Here is a 16902-nt window from a genome sequence, read left to right as displayed (position 1 = left end):
TCTTCCTGGAGTGTGGGAGAGATTGAGTTTCCTTCTTAGGGATGAGGAAAGCAGTTTAGGATTGTGAGGCTGGGAGTGGCGTCAGTTACCTGAGTAACCTGTTCTTTGACTTCAGTACACTTGTGTCCTTCCCCTTTTTAAATCCTTTAACTGTTGCCCGCTGTGGTGTGTAGTTCAGACTCCGTAAGCTGGCTGGGAAGCTCTGCATCTCTCCACTCATGCTTCATGCAGAGTCTTTCAGAAATACCAGTGAAGGAGCCAAGGTTGACCCAGGGAGCATGCTTTAGTTTCCATACTTTCAACTGGCTCCCCACTCCCTCTAAGCAAAATAAAAGTAATGCATAATAAATGTGTGAAAACTGCTCTTACGTAAAACCAAACTCCAGACCAAATCTCCCACCCAAGCCTTCCAGACTGAGTTCTTAAACTCCTGTGGCATAGAATGACATAGAATGGCTTGTAATCTCCTACTCCTGACTTGCTCTGTTCATGATTCCCCTATCTTCCTCTTCCTTCTCTCTCATCAGCTGCCTGGCCAACTCTCTAAGCATCTAAGCTCTTGTTCAGCCTTCTTGGACCCATTTTACCCCATGCTGTATAAGAGGCCTTTTCAGTGTACCTCTATGTGTCTCATATTACACTTTACAGAAATTCCATAATTTTTTAAAAGATTTATTTATTTATTTGAAAGGCAAAGTTGCAGAGAGGGAGAGATAGAGATCTTAGATCCACTGGTTGACTCTCCAAATGGCCACAATGGCTGGGGCTGGACCAGGGAAAAGCCAAGAGCTTGGAACTCCATCTGGGTATCCTACGTGGCAGGAGAGAGCCATCAACCCTGCCTCCCGGGGTTCATTAGTGGGAAGCTGGAATCAGCAGTGAAGCTAAGACTTCAACCCAGGCACATTGATATGGGATGAGGGTATCCCAAGCAGTATCTGATCTACAAGGGCAAATGCCCACCCCCAATTATTGTTATTGAAAAAGAATTAGCAGCAATGATGAGTGGTGAGAAAGAACATAACTCTGGGCCATGCTGCCAGGATTCACTTCCATTTCCCAGAGTTATTTGTTGATTGCATCCCAGCAAATTTCCTCTCTTTCTGCCCAGTGTTTATGTCTTAATCATGGAAGTCATAGCACATAATTCATAAAGTTGTTGTCAGGTTTGTATGAATTAATATGTGTACAGTGTATGGACCTGGCATGTAGCCTTCATAAATGTTGGTTTAAAAACACTCAAGATTGATAAGAAAATTTATCAAGATGGAATCCACATTACTTTAAAACTAAATGAGTGTACATGTATGTGTGTGCTGTTGGTGTGGGAGGTACGCTAAGGAAGGAGAAAGAATCCCAGATGTTTGTCTTGCACACAGGCTGAATGACCCTAGAGACAGTGATATCTTGAACCAAGATGGGGAGTTTTGAAGCTGAAACTATTTGGAAAACTGAGTCAAGAATGTATTCATTTTTGTATCTGGCTAGTTTGGTTGCTGAAGAGCATCTCTGTATTGATGGTAAGGAAGACAGTTGGGATTTCAGTTATAGAATTTATGATTTAAGAATTGTTAGCACATAAGTATTAAAAATAACAACTCACATTGATTGGAAACTGTGAGCAGTATGCTAAACATAACATGAACATTAGCCACTCCGCCTCCCCAGGAGGTAGGTGGGGGAGACACTAAAGCAAACAACAGATATGACACTTGCTGTGGGTCACATGATTAAGGGCTGAGTAAGTGTTCTGAGTTCAGGCCGTTTTATTCTGGGACCTACACTGTGTATCCTCCTTTTTTTTTTTTTTAAGACTGTCTTCAAGGAAAAGGGAAAAGATGGAAGCCAAGAGGTTGACTAGGGAAGCATGGTGAGAGAGAAGATGCATCCAGTGCAGCCCATGTTCAAGTTATCCATACTCTCTTACTGTACTCTTATTACCAACAGGTTCCTCTAGACGTTAGGTGAGTGAGTGCTTGGATGTCAGAGTTTCAGGATTTGTGGCCATAATGTAGAGGAAGGCTAACTGGGTCAGGGTAGGGTTCAGGTCCAACTGCTGTCCTAGCACCAGAACCACCTGGGGTGATTGTTCAAAAACAGACTCCCTGTTTCCAGTGCTGACATGCCACACGGTGTGAGCATTAGCCTGGCAGGCTGCATCTTCAGTGAGTGCCCAGGAGGTGTTGATGGACAGCTAGTTTGTGACCCACCACTTACCACCCAAGGTGTCTACAGATTGCCGTGCAGTATGTTTGTGATATGATGTGCAGCCACAAAGAAATGATATTGGTTTCCCATATGAGTCCTAAAGCAGCTATGAAGGTGATTCTGAAAGAATTCCCAAAATGTTTAGAGCAATCACAGGATCACTGAGGTAATTATGGAGCCTCCCTCAGCGACTATTTTGAAGGGAAATGCTCATTGGATTTGTACTTTCCAGTGCGTTTAATAAATACCACTTTCATTACTAAAAGAGCTCACTTCATCATTGTGGTTTTTCTGGATAAAAAGGAAAACGTAGAGAAGCCGAGCATTCACCTCCCTCATTACCACGTGGTCTCCACTTCATGGTTCTCTCTGTGTTTGGAGAGGAAACAGTCAGCCGGGTCATTTTCTGGGCTCTAGGGACGGTCGTCATCCCTGCTCTGATTGGAACTGCGCACAGCATTTTGACCTTCACAGAGAAAAGCTCTACATGGACGCAAAGCATTGTTATTGTACAGTGGAGCCCTCAGTAAAAGAGTGGGGAGGACCTAATTGACACCTGTGTTTCAAGCTGCCTTCCATTTGAATTACATGGAACCTTTCCAGAGTACGATTTGTGCTATGGAGAACCCAAATCCAGTGGCTACATCAGGGATCTGATTTATTTGATTGTCAGTCGGGTCTGGTTTTGGTGGATAGAAAATCATTTGCTGGGCTGACAATACAGGCCTTGGTATACTTCGCGGCTGTCTACGTGTGTATTAGGGTTCACAGATCTGCTGGAAGCATCGTCCCTCTGTGCTTCACCCTGCAATAATTATGCAGAAAATTAAAAAAGAATGAATTTCAATTGAACAATCTTTTCGCTTAGCCAATTTTTTGCTCTGCTTACAGATCTAATTACTTTAATTCTCACTTTATTTTTCCATAAGGTAGGGATCACATCCACTTCATGGGATCCTTGTGAAGGAGAACTCAAATTGGAAAAGATGTTCTTAAACCTCACAATGAAGCAGCGTTTCCCCATCTTTTACCTGAATTTCTTCCATGGCACATTTCTCTGTGGCCAGTCATTCATTCCTTACCCACATGTCTTTTGAACACCTACTGTGTGCCAGGTGCTTTTCTAGGTGCCAGTGAAAAAATAAAATAGCTACAAAATGCCCAACTCCCACAGAGCTTGCAGATGTAGCTAGCAAGGCAGATGGTAAACAAAATCAGTAAGTAAATGATGAAATGTATTAGTGCTATGGGCTATGGGTATAAATAAAGCAGAAAACAAGAGGAATGGGCTGGGGACAAGGTAGCATTTCCATTTTAAATAGGGTAACGAGGGGAGTCTTCTTAAGAGAGTGACACTTGGGCAAAGTCTTGAAGGCACAGAGGAATCCATGGCAGCATTTATCAAGTGGCTTACCATGAAACAAGTCCTGAGAAACGTAGAACTAGAGTTTAACTGTTCAGTCACTTTGCAGGTAATACTTTTTTCAAAATGTACAACGTTTATTAGAATATTTCATAGTTTGCAAAAAACCTGCCTGCTGGAAAGAAACCTATTTGACAATATTTTCTTCCCTCTTTCCTTATCTCTTCCCTGATGTACCAGGCAGCTAGACCATAGCTCCATACCAACCTACGGATGTAGATACCGTCACACTGGACCAGTAAGCAGTAGGACTTGCAAGGCACGTTGGCCCGGGAAAAAGCATCCATTCTTGAATCCTGAACCTCAGGGTGTGACTTGAATCTGCCACTTTGGCTCTGAGTAGATTAAACTTTATTTTTGGCTTTATCATCTATAAATTGGGCATAATAATGCCAAGTCTGCAGGGTGGTTATGAAAATTAAATAAAATATGGTGTGAAAGCATTTTCTGAATTGCAAAGCACTACAAATATAGGTGTTTTATATGCTTTTTTATTTGCTTTTCTGATACTCATCATGAGTCAATACACCATTACTAACCTGTCTAGGGTTTATGTATAAAGAGTTTGCAGAAGAAGGAATAGGAGAAAGAATAAGCAATTTGGGGCTATGAAAGAATAAAGAACTGTCTTGTTCTAGACCAGAATCCAAAACTTGGGCCTCATTAGCATCAGGCTACAGTCAGCTAAATTAATTGGCCTCATGCCCATTTCTGTGCTTTAGACTTTGCACACTGGAATCACTTGGGAATTTAAAAAAATACTGTTTACTAGTTCCTACCCTTGGACATTCTTAATTGCTATGGGGGAGTGGCTTGAGGATCAGGATTTTAAAGGCTTCCCAAGTGATTCCAAAGTGTGCCAAAGTTTGGGAACCACTGACATAAGCTGACTGCTGTGGACCTCTCTTACAGCAGCCTGGCCAAGAGAAAAGCTTCCAAGTTTATCATGGTTAGAAATCAATGAACTTGATTTTCTTCTTTTGTGAAGATAAACACACCAGGAGGAAATGGAGGAAGAGAGGAGGGTTTGCTTTTATCAGCTGCCTGCTTTGACCAGACATTATGCCATCACTTGTATCATCTCATTTAAACTTCCCAATAACATTGATGCTTCAATATTATAATTTACATTTGAAGATGAAATACATGACCATAGAGAGCTTGAGAAAATCTCTAGGAATTTGAAGACAGGACATTGGGTGTGCCTTGTGGGTCCTCCCACCATGCTGAGATCCACACTGGACCCTCCCCGCGGTGCGAATAGACCTCTGTCCGCTTCCTCATTTTACTTTCCATCATGTTCTGGCAAGACCTGGGATTGAGCATTTATATATCAACGTCAAATGCAGTCAGTGTGAACATTTCTCGGAGGGAGTGACAGTATTTGCATTTGAAACTTGAGTCTGATTGGTAAGTGACAGACTTCATCCCCTTATAAGAAAGGTACACAGAAGTTCACACAGTGCTTGGTAAGTGGAGGAATTTACAATACAGTGGCCCCTTGTGAGCAGAGCATCTGTGTCATGGAGCTTGTAGCCTGGGCTTTCCCACTTTCCAGAGTATCTAAAGTGTTTTCATAGGCTAGGACCAGATGCAGGCAAGTACTCTCTCCTGATAGTCGCTTGTTCCTTTAGCGTTTGTGGAGCACGCCTTGTGTACTGGAGCACACCCTGTGGACTAGGCACTGGGAGTAAAAAGATAACCAAAACGTCTGTTACACTATGTGAGCAAGGGGAGCTGGTGTTGTGGTGCAGCAGGTTATGCTGTTCCTTGCCATGGTAGCATCCCACATCGAAGTACAAGTTCAAGTCCCAGCTACTCTGTTTCCAATGCAGCTTCCTGCTAATGTGCCTGAGAAGGCAGAAAAAAAAAAAAAATTTGGGCTCCTGCCATGCATGCGAGAGACCAGGATGGAGTTCTTGGTTCTGGGCTTCAGGCTGGCCCGGGCCTGGTATTGCAGCCCTTTGGGGAGTGAACCAGCAAATGGAAGAGCTCTCTGTCTCTCACTGTGTCTCCCTGTCACTCTGCCTTTCAAATAAACAAATAAATCTCAAATAACTAAACAAATACATAAATAAAGGCAGCAAAGACAGTAACCATAAGCCAAGTGTAAGTATATCCTAGAGGTGTGTTGATGGCAGTAGAAGGGAGATGTGGACCACATTGTGGGGGTCTTGGGGGAGGAAAGTGAGAGGCCTCATCCTGGAGGAGTTTGTGGAATAAATGGCTGACTTATTTATTTATTTGAAAATCAGAGAGAGAGAGAGATTTCATCTGCTGGTTGACTCTCCAAATACCTGTGTTCACAGAAGCTCAGCCAAGATGAAGTCAGGAGCCCGGACTCCATCTAGGTCACCCACGTGGATAGCAGGGACCAAAGACCCGAGCCATCGCTGCTGCCTCCCAGAATGCACATTAGAAGGAAGCCAGATTCTGGAGCAGAGCCAGGACTGGAGCCCAGGCACTCTGATGTGGGACGAGGGCTTCACAAGCAGTCTTAACAGCTGTGCCAAATGTCTGCCCAGGAGGTCACTTTCGAAGTGTGTGACTGGGTTCACTCAGGCCACCCCTTTAAGTGATAACCTAAACACCAGTGCTCTAAGGATGCTTCCTGAGGAGGAGAAGTGAGGCAGTTATTAGAGAGGAAATTCAGGCCCTGAGAAGTTGAATGACTTGTCCAGGGTCGCAAAGAAAGTAAGAGCAGAAAGAGACTCACGCTCAAGTGTTCTGACTCTAAGTTTAGTGTTCTTTCCATGACACTGAGTTTCCTCTGCTGGCTCAGCAACTGGCAGGTCCACGTAGCTGAAAACATAGTCAGTAGCTTGTGGCATCAGGTGACATCTTGATTATTTTTTCCAGTTGAACCTGGTTGCCAAGGAAAATTCTTTCTCCCTTGTGAACCCAGGCAGTGAACATGCTCTCTTAAATGGAAAATTGAGTCTTGAAATGAAAGAACTCCAGAAAAATCCCAGGTGTAAAATAAAATCCTGAGATGTATAGTTCTTTTCAGAAATTTATGGTACCAATACAGGTGTCTATAAATATTTAAAATCACCAACACTGTTTGCTTTGGGTGTTATATAATTTCATACTTTACAAATTTGATCTCATTCAAATAAATGCAATGTTCAGACTCTCCAAATCATTTACATTCATAATTTTTCTCACCTTTATTAGTCGTTAAACTCATCACCAGTTCACTGATGATTTCCAAATAAATTTCTCCAGCCACAGTTTTCTTCTAAATCTTTCCCAAGGGCTGTGGAAAGTAGCTGTTCCATAGGCCCTTTAAACCCAATGTCGCAAACTAATTCATTAGTTTCTTAACGTAACCTTTATTAGCTTGTGCTTCTGTACTATCCTGCCATTAATTCAGTTGTCCAGGCAAGATGTTAAGTTCTCTGCCAAGTGTCTGTCCAGTTCCTTCTCCCTGTGCCATGGCTACCATCCCCCACTCTTTGCCTACCAACAGCTGCAGTGGACAGCTCACTCTACTGCCTGAACAATGAGTACTTCCTCCACTAATCCTCCTTGCTTAGCACATGGAGAATGGCCTGGCCAGCTTCAACAAAAGCAGAAACCTCCATTCATTTAATATTCAAATCTTTCTAAAAGGCTGGTACATTCATTTTTCCCTTGTCAGTCAAGTAAAATACCTTGAATATAAATTTCTTTGATTGAGGCTTTTATTGTGTCTCAAGACCATCACTCCGAATACTGGTGATGATTACACACTATCCATGTTGTAGCCAGCGTGGCATTTGGCCTAAATGAATGTATTACTGTCTTTATGTTCAGTTTTAAAATAAACCCTTCATAATCAGTGGTTCTTAACCCGTCTGGAGTCAGGGACATTTCCAAAATGTGGTGAAACTTACAAGTCTTCTCTTGAGAAACACACTCAACTTCTACTTCAAGAACTTCTTAAATCTTCCCTGGGACCTAGAGCTATCCTGAAGTCTGCAATATGTTTTTATATTTTCATGTCAGAGGGGCCTGGTTTGCATTTCTGTTTTTAAATAACTGTTCTACTGAATCAGGTCCTATTTGAGATGTGATTGGCTGCCTGCTTTCCCAGAGCTGGTACCACGTCTTTGAGAACAGACTGTGCACGGGTATTGATCTGCACAGCCTTCCTGATTCTTCCTGTAACCAGCTCTGGGATTTTGTAAGATCCTGCAGCTAGCACGGTGGAGCAGAAATCAACTTGGATTCTCAGCCAGGAAACCTGAATTCTTGTCTCCGGCATGCCTTCCTAACTTCAGAAAACACAGTTCAAATATAAAATGAGGCACATCTGCTATGATATTTTGTTGTTTGGGTAGCATACTTTCATTTCTGCTACTTCATTTTATCCTGACAAAAAAGAAAGTGAATTATCATTCTTCCATCCATACGGATCAATAAGGAAAGGAACACAGAGATTCTGACTTACTGAAAGTTACAATCAGGGAATAAATAAAAGGTCCCATCTGGTTCTAGCCCCTAAGTCTCTTCATTTGTAGACTTGCTTCATGATTTAATTCCAAGTTACCTCTGAGTTGAAGATATTAGGCAAAACAGGGTAGATTTATTCATATCAAATTAGGTCTACCCAAAAGTTTGAGTATTAGAAAGTAAGTTGTAGGCTACTTTGAATAACAATAACATTTTGGCTGATGGGGCAAACTACTTATCCACATGGTTATTAGTAATCTTTTCTCATATAAAAAGGACACTTTGGGGGCAGGCATTTGTCCTAGAGATTAAGATTCATGCATCCCACACTGGAGTGCCTGGGTACAGCTTCCTGCCAGTGGAGGCCCTGGGAGGCAGTGCTGATGGTTCCGGTAGACTGGGTTCCTGTCCTCCACATGGGAGACCTGGATTAAGTTCCCAGCTTCCTGCTTTAGCCCTGCCCAGCCCCAGCCTGTGTGAGCATTTGGTTAGTGAACCCAGCCCATGGGAGCTCTCTGCCTGCCCCCCTCTCTCTCTCAAATAAATAACTTAAAAATCTATAAAGCACAATTTTAGAAAACGTAGATTTAAACATTTTTTTTGTATGGACTTCTTTTTTTTTTTTTCCACTAGAAATATGAACTTCACTAGCTTTACTGGGGTCTCCACCATCTTTTTAGAATCCTGCAAAACAAAACAAACCCAGTCTCACTCCAATCTGAGTGCTGCTATTCCTTCTTGCTCTCTTTCTCTCTTACATCTTGTTTCAGACTTATTGAAGCTCACAGTTGGAAGGATCTTGGAGACTGGTTCAACCCCCTTCTGTGCAAGGAGGGGACTAAGGCTCAGAATGGTTAAATAATTGCCAGCAGTAACACACATCTGACCAGCAGCAGACCCAAGATCACACATCTCCAAAGCATGGGTCTCCACTTATTTTCCTCTCTTATTTAAATGAAAAATTAATTTCCCAATGCTTATAAAATTCCAAATCTAGCCAAGAAAGATTTAAAATAGTTTAAAAGTCATAATGGATATGTTTAGAATAGCTTTTTCAATACTTGTTAATAGATTTGCTCACTACCCCCATCCCATACATTTGATTTAAACTCATCATATGATTCTCCAGTTAATTACACCACTGATCTGACTTGGTTGTTTTGTAGGGACTGTTTGAAATGTGAAGACACAAGCATACACTTTCTCCAAAGGACAGAACTTTGTCGTACAAAACTTCCAAATTTTGCCTAATTGAAGAGTGGCATTTTTAGCTCTCCAAAGGGCAGTTTCATGGCAATTAATGCATCAGAAGCTATTTAATGAGAGCCAGTGTTGTGCTTGGCACTATGTTAGGCAAAATGAAAGAGACAGGAAAAATGCATAGTTTTGTCAAAAAGGAATTATAAATCAATGAGCTTGATTCTCTTTTCTTCTGGGAAAGTAAACAGAAGGAGGAAGGCAAAAGAATTTGCTTTTATCAGCTGCCCACTTTGATGAGGCAGTATGCCATCACATGCATCATCTCATTTAAACCTCCCAATAACGCTGATACTTAAATACTGTAATTTCCATTTTGGAGGCTGGAAAGGAATTAGGAGATGAAGCAGGGTTTAAAAACAATAACAACAACAACTCCAGGAATACCTGGCCAACAGTGATGTCTTCCGTAGTAATTAATGCTGTGGAACAGTGAGGTAGAATGATCAATACACTCAAAGATAATAAATAACAATAAATAATAGCCTGGTGGATAATGTTAGATTTGAAGTTTCTTGTCCAATGGATAGAAATTAAATTGCAAATAGAATCTGAAGAGGCCAGAGGATGGCTTTGAATGCTTGAGCGATGACACAGGAGTAAGAGCTAACTGTGTGAGGTGAACAGTGGGCGGGCTGGTAATGCCAAGAGTTAGAATAAGGTTGAATCAGTTACTAGGTAAGCTGAGAGCTTAATAGTGTGCGCTCAACACACCTGAATTTGAATCCCAGGTGTACATCTTTGGGCAGGTGACTCAATTTCTCCATGCCTCAGTTTCCATGGCTAAAATGGGGACAACAGTAGTAGTTCCCCTGCCTTCATGTTGTTGAGATTTACAAGGTCTTAGTTCCAGTACAGTTTAGACTGGTGTTTTCTATGCATTCCATCATTCCATCTACCTTAGTAAGCACCTCTGTGCCATCTGGTTTCGTCAGGAACCTAAATTGAACATGCTGCAACAATATTAACTATTATATGTCGGGTCAAGCCAAAAAATAAAGTAGTTAGAGAAGTTAGAACTTGAATAAACAGAAAACTGTTATCAGGCAGAGCTGGATTTGGGCTTAGAAAGCATCTATTCAGGCCCCAAGGCACTTGAGAACTCTTCCCAGGTTGGTCAAACATTTCACCCCAGGAAAGGAAACTACTTGGCCACCTGTACTGGTATACAGATTGGTGACAAACAGCCCGGAGGTCATTTTTCTGGAAAAAAAAAAAATGGATTTCAGGAGATGAAACTCAAGTTTGTATGGTTCATTCCCACTGCAGTGGGTCCTGAGGGGTCCAGTTCCAAGATTAATAAGTAAAGGATTGAATATTACCAAATACCACTTGGATACTTATTGGAAAGTGACCAATAACAGCTACAGAGGATCCTTATTGAAGTCTAAATTGGCCCTTGCCCTCTTTGGAATTATCTTGGATTCTGGTAACCTCTAAGCACCTGACAAGAAGTGCACCAGTTCATCCTTTTGGCCTTCCAAGGAGATGGCTCAGCAGAGCCAGAGCAGCTCTGTCCAGCTGTCAAGGGTGGAGAGGCACCGTCCAAGTCTTGGGATATGGCCACTGGTCAATAGCCCTCAACCCTCTTAGACTACTTCAGCCAGGCTCTTCTCCAATTCTGATCGGTTGAGTCTTTGCATAATTGCAGTGTCTTCCCTGTGGAATTTGCTAGTGATCCTTGGACTGTGACTCTGAGGGGAAAAGACCTAACAGGTTTCTTGCTATTTTCATTAAACTTAGCCAACCTCTCAAGTAGGGAAACTATTTTTAAACCTACAGCAGCTGCAGATGATCTTGGATGAGTTCAAAAGTTTTTCTCTGGATTGGCTTTGCTTTTCAGACTCCTTGCTTTTCCTCTGTGCTTTATTTGTTGCTACCTGGGCTTCTGCTGTCATGTTGAGGAAGCTGGAGTCAGTGGGAACAGTGACTTCACCAGTACTTGATGGTGACCAAGGTCAACCACAAGCTGAGGCAAAGAAGCACTTCTCTGCCCATTCTCCTCTAAATGGGTGATTCCTAGTAAAGAATGGCAAAGTCCTTGCCAGACCTGGGGCTTGATACTTATCATCAGGAATAGTCACATTGTGAGTGACTGGTACAAAGCTGTAATTAAGAAAAGCCACGTAAGATAGATCGGACACTGTACAAATAACGCACGTCATAAGTATTGTAGAAAGGAGGCAATCTGCTTTGGCTGCCATGCAGCCCTACCATCTTAAGTCCATTCTCATGTTTGCAGAAATAAATATTAAGGGTTAATTTTAAGACCTTTCCTACTGATTCTGGGTAACGTAATTTTAAAAAATGACAAATCCAGTGAATAGTCAGCAGAAGCGTCTTTGTATTTAGAAAAAGTTTTCTTGCTGTTGTAGAACAAGTCAAATAAAAACTTGTTATCCTTTCTGCCCTTGCAAGCTCCCCTGGTGGGTCAGGTGCCAGGAGCTCCCCCTAATTGTATGATGTGTCCATAAAAGCCCCTCAAATGGGGATCTGGACTTTTCGGTCTCTTTCTTCCCTGCCCCCTCCCCATTTTTAAAAGGCTTTAAAGAACATCTCTGGGAGACGAAAATAGCTCCAGTTGTGAGAGGCCTACACACAGGGAATGCAACGGAGATGCGAGTCAGCAAGTGCCAGCCGCGAACATGAGTGTCTGGCCCTGGGTGGATGCTCCTCGCTGTCTCGGTGCCGATTCTCTGCCTGGGCCCGGTGGGTAGCAGGGAAAGGGGTTTTTGAGGGTTGGGAGGTGGGTCGGGTAAGTATGGGATCCCGCAGTGGAAAGAATGGAAACCCCAGCATTTGGGCCGAGGGGGCTCTTCCTTCCCCTCCCCCTACGTTTTTCAAATTTATTTTGCCCAGGCGGGGATTGGCGACGGCCAAAAGGGAGCAGTTGGCACTGAATGTCACCCTGAAGGTAAAATGAAAGACAAAAGATGAACGCATGCTTGCTTTCTGTTTGCAGCGGCTGCGGCGGCGGCAGGAGCAGCAGGATTTAAAGGGGGAAAAAATCCTTCCTCTCTCTCTCTCTCTCTTTCTCTCTCTCTCTCTCTCTCTCTCTGAGACACACACACACACACACACACACACACACATCTATACACACCCAGAGGCGTCAATTATGCAAACGCAGTAATGCAATCAAATCATGACAGTGCCGGGAATTTAAAACAAAAAATTAAGAGATTTATTTTTTAAAAAGAGAAACGCATGCAAACAGAAACGTGCACATACCACGTAACCACCCGAGGAGAACCTGGCAGCCTCTCTCTTCTTCTGCCAAGTTATCATTGAGAAAACAGACAGGCATCATGACGTCCTGGGTCACAGGGAGTGCGGACCGACGCTACCAAGAGAAAAGGGAGGCGCCGCGGCACTCCGGCTAGCGGCGGGCGCCCGCGTGCCCCTCGCAGCCCGGCTCGGTGAGTGCACAGCCGCTCGGGACGCGGACCCCGGGGGCCAGGCCGGCCCCGTGCCCGCCGGGGCCGAGCGGGGGGCCGTGCCCTTGCCGCCGGCGCGCCGGCCAGCACCCCCTCGCCTGCTGAGGTCGCGGGAGCCCAGTTAAAGGAGGCGTGTGTAAGATGTGCAATGTTCCTGCATGGGGGTTTTGTAGACTTTCATAGCCAAAGAAACCGGCTTCGGCTTCTTTAAAATCCCCGACGACTCACCTGATTAACCTGCTGCAGTTCTGACCCTGCCAAGGTAACTGCTCCAAATCCTTATCATCAACATCTGGAGACAGACATTTGCATCTGGGGCATTCTTTATTTGCAGTCCTGGTTGAAATGTCTATTGCTGCCCCCTTCCCCCTGCACTTGCTTAGAGTCTCTTGAAAAGAAAAGAAGAAAAAAAAAGCAGCCCCTCCCTCCATAACACAACCCTAAGTAGCGCTCTCCTCTTGCAGACTAGACACAGATAAATCCTAATAGCAATTAGATTTGTTCCTGAAACACCCCTCCCCTCCCCCTCCCGGAGGGAGACTTCAGTGTTGGGAAAGTCGCAAAGAGTGAGGGCAGAGTTAGGGCACCGGCCCTGGGAGGGCTGAGGGGCGAGGGGGACTGGGGCAGGGGGCGCTGGGGAGGGTGGTGCCCGGGAGTCGAGGACTGCTGGCAGGGGCTGGAAAATCCTTCTGGGGATTGCTGCTGCGGCCGTCCTAGGTGTCTCCGTCCTGTCCTCTACGCCTCTCGCCCTCCGGTCTCCCCAACCCTTTCACCTTCCTCAGGGACTCGCCGAAGTTGCACGGAGGTCACCGGGCCGCCGTTGAAGCATTCCAAACCATGCGCCCCCTTGTCGTCCTCAAGTCTGTCAGAGGGGGCTGAAGGATGGGGTCCCCCACCCCCATATTTGGGGATGGGAGATTTCCAGAGAGGGAGGAGGACAGAGGGCACAGCTCCCCTCCTCCCCTCGTCTTCCTTCTGGCAACCTTTTCCTAGCTGCACCCCCTCCCCTGGCCTTGCAGAATCTTAATGAGCAATTCTGGAAGAGTCCGGAAGGGCCTGGAGAAACCCCCGCATGCCTCAGTGCTGTGGAATGATTATGGATCCGTGTATTTATTGTGCTTGTTTTCGGGTATGCTGTGTTGTGAGTTGCCACATGGGTCTGCTTATGCACGCTGGCTGTGTTTGTGTTGTAGTACCAGAACTGGTGGCCGTGCAGGCACACACAGACACACGCAGGAAGCAGATGATCTCTGCTAACATAAACCAGAGGGTTATGTTGAAAATAGCTCGCTCGCTCTCTCTCCCTCCTCCCTCTCCCTCTCCCTCTCTCTCTCTCTCTCTCTCTCCAAAAGGAAAAAAAAAAGCTGAAGAAGAAAGACAGAAATTCTCAGCATGTGGGTTAAGAGAAGCTGTTAGGCACACGTATGACCTCCCACCACTTTCAGAAACACTCCTGTTAATACTTTAAGTCAAGATCAAGAGGCCGGCGGATGTTGTGAAGTGTGTTTCAGAACTGCTGAGTGACTGAAGAGAAACTCTGTTTGTTTCTCACGCTGCCCAAAGACCAAATAGGGGAGTGTGTTTGGAAAATGCCCAAATTCAGAAGCAGCAGGCAAGAGCAAAGAGGCGGAAATATCTCAGAGAAGGCGAGGGAATGGCCTTGGCAGTGGTCTCAGGGACCTCTCTCTTCCAGCCCTGTCCAGTAGATTTGACGTTGTCAAAAACGAGTGAACCAACCTGAGAACCAGTTCTGTCACTGTGGGAAAGAGAGGGAAATTTGAACAGTTCTCAGATCTGGGCTGAGGGATGGCTGACAGAGAGAGCTCTGGGAAATACTGGTGGAGACAAGTGACAAGTGGAGGAGGTGTCTTTTCCTCCAGCTGCGGAAAGAATGAGGTACAGGAGGAAGCAGGCCCCAGGATTTTTTAAACAGACTTTTCTGTTATGCATGGCTTTGTTATTTTTACTAAAGCAGTTCTCATCACTCTTCAGATTCAAATTACATAGAATTAAAAGTGTGTATTGAGAGCAGTATCAGATAGCACGGAAAACTGTCCATTGACTGGGTGATGAATGCAAATGAAGGAGCCTGGCTTTGCTTTACTAAACCCAAGTTGCACTGTTGCCTTCTTGCAGTGGTCTGTACCAGATCCTGTCCAGCAGGGCTTCTTGAATGGGAATTGCCTGGGGCGGGGTGGGGGTGGGGGGCAAAGGGAGGTTCTGATGGGTGGCTCTTGAACAAAATAGAACAGATCAATCGATTAGGTTTCCTTGTGTGCTGCTCAATTTATTCTGTGCAATTTTTCCAGAAATTAAAAGGTTACCAAGAGAGTACCATGTTCCCAACTCCAACTGAGCACCACTTATTACTGCAACAGTATTTCAATACTAAGTAATCTTCAAGATATTTCATCTTTCATTTTGAGTTCAGAATTTGAATCAGTGTGAGACTGGCAGTGCAGCAAGAGGAGGTAGCCCAAAGTGCTGCTGCTGTTCTCAGCAGCCTTGCTAACCGGGACATTTCAGTTGCAGTTCTCTGCAGACACGCTGTGCACCTTAGCCGAACATTCAAGGCGAAACTTTTGATGCTCCATGACATTTTCTGATACAAACAAATCCCTGGATTAGTATGTCACAGGAAAGGGGGTTATTTATGAGGTTCTTCTTTGTTTACAGATGTGTCAATACAAGTAGCTCTAGCCTTTTTATTTTTTTATGTCTTGTCTGCTTGGTTGTGTTAAATGCAAAACCAAGTCTATGCAAGGAGGTTCAGGTGTGTCTCGCAGACTGACCTATGAAACTGGCTTCAATCAGACATTGAAGATCTTATCATGCTAGGGAAGGCAGTGTATGATATAATACAGAAGTTTTGCATTTTGTTTCAAAATTGTTGGGAAACTGTGGGTCTACAAAGATTTTGAGGGAAATGCCAAAAGCCACATTAATGAAGAAAAACACTGTTGAGATACTTTTGAATAATAGATAGGATATGTAATGGTCAACCACAAGATAAAATTTTTACACGGTATTTTTATGGCTTTAAATTGGCTGCATTGTAAACTAAGCTTACTACTCTATTAAGTCATTATACTTTTCAATTATTTAACGTTTCTGGCTGAGCTGTATTCTGTAGTCTTTTTCTGCACACATCAGAAATGATATGTCCAGTAGTAATTGCTTGTTGTTAGTAGGAGGACTTTGCGATGGAGCAAGGTTTAATTTTGACCTCTCAGGACAAATATAATGAACGCTCACAGGAGAAAGACTGTTAGGGCGGTAGCCAGAGCCCTATGAAATGGGGACAGCTACAGCATGAAAATACACCTGCTACAGTTTGAGTTGTTTTCTGTAAGAGGCCTTCCAGGTAGTGTGTGTTTGGAAATACTCTGTCTCCATTTAAATGCAGATCTTGGTTTTCTTCAAGGAGCAGTTGGTGAATCTTTCAGTTGAGCTGCTGGTCCAAGAAAACCAACTGAAAATCACTCCATCAACAATAGAATCTGTTATTTTTGAAGCACCGGTGAGCAAGTTTGTAATATTGTAATTTTTTGAATTCACTTAAATATCCTTGTCAAGGCAAGATAAAGTGCTGGGGTGTGTTGAGCGAACAAAGTTTTCTCTTCTCACTTTGTTGTCTGATTGTTAAAGCCCTGAAATGACAGGGCTTTGCAAGTTTAGGCTCGTGTCACCATCTGCAAAAGCAGGCCTTGAGAATCTGAGCCAGAAATTGTGAGTAAGAGCTGTGTGCTCGCACGCTCTTATGCTAGCGAGCAGGGGAGGTGCAGTGAAGTTTAAGGTTCTTTCTCTGGAACAGGACATAGTCTATTTTTACTCAAATTTATCCTAGTACTTTGTATTGGAATTAGTGGTGATGCAGACAGAAAAAGAGTCATGGCCTTTTAGAGTCTTCTCTTAGGAAATGATTGCAGAAAGTAATACAAATAAGTAGATCTGGGATCCAGACATGGCTTTGTGGTTCTAGACCCTCAGGTTCCAGGAATGGGAAAATCCTTTCAATTTTTTTTTTAAGAAAAATCTCTGATAATATATTACTGAGAAAAAAATGTTCTTGTGATAATATTACAGCTCTGTGTGTCTTTGTCACTTGGGTAGGGACTTTGCATTCTCTAGGACCTGAGA

At 43.8% G+C, this 16902-nt stretch overlaps 1 protein-coding gene and 1 long non-coding RNA gene across 7 annotated transcripts in view; one reads left to right on the top strand and one right to left on the bottom strand.

Moving 5' to 3' along the window:
* The window catches only part of ESRRG (estrogen related receptor gamma), a 656681-nt gene that overhangs the window by 37297 nt on the left and 602482 nt on the right, over positions 1-16902 (top strand). The window contains exon 1 of one of the 6 annotated variants that reach the window (XM_051820570.2): positions 11899-12034. The exons of 1 other annotated variant lie outside the window; for it this stretch is intronic. The gene's annotated coding sequence lies outside the window, so the exon portion shown is untranslated. Of the gene's footprint in view, positions 1-11898; positions 12035-12231; positions 12745-12873; positions 13025-16902 lie in introns of those variants that run through there. 4 more of the 6 variants (XM_070055323.1, XM_070055322.1, XM_051820572.2 and 1 more) reach the window with 4 other exon arrangements.
* Positions 2841-12738, bottom strand: LOC138844947 (uncharacterized). The gene is made up of 2 exons (XR_011381456.1): positions 12557-12738; positions 2841-3013 (listed from the first exon to the last, which is right to left on the bottom strand). It is a non-coding gene; the product is annotated as an uncharacterized lncRNA (long non-coding RNA).

This window comes from Oryctolagus cuniculus, chromosome 13 (genome assembly GCF_964237555.1).
Source record: "Oryctolagus cuniculus chromosome 13, mOryCun1.1, whole genome shotgun sequence".
NCBI classification, from domain to species: domain Eukaryota; kingdom Metazoa; phylum Chordata; class Mammalia; order Lagomorpha; family Leporidae; genus Oryctolagus; species Oryctolagus cuniculus.
The sequence above is the reverse complement of the archived record's forward strand: the minus strand, read 5'-3'. Positions and strand labels throughout refer to the sequence as shown.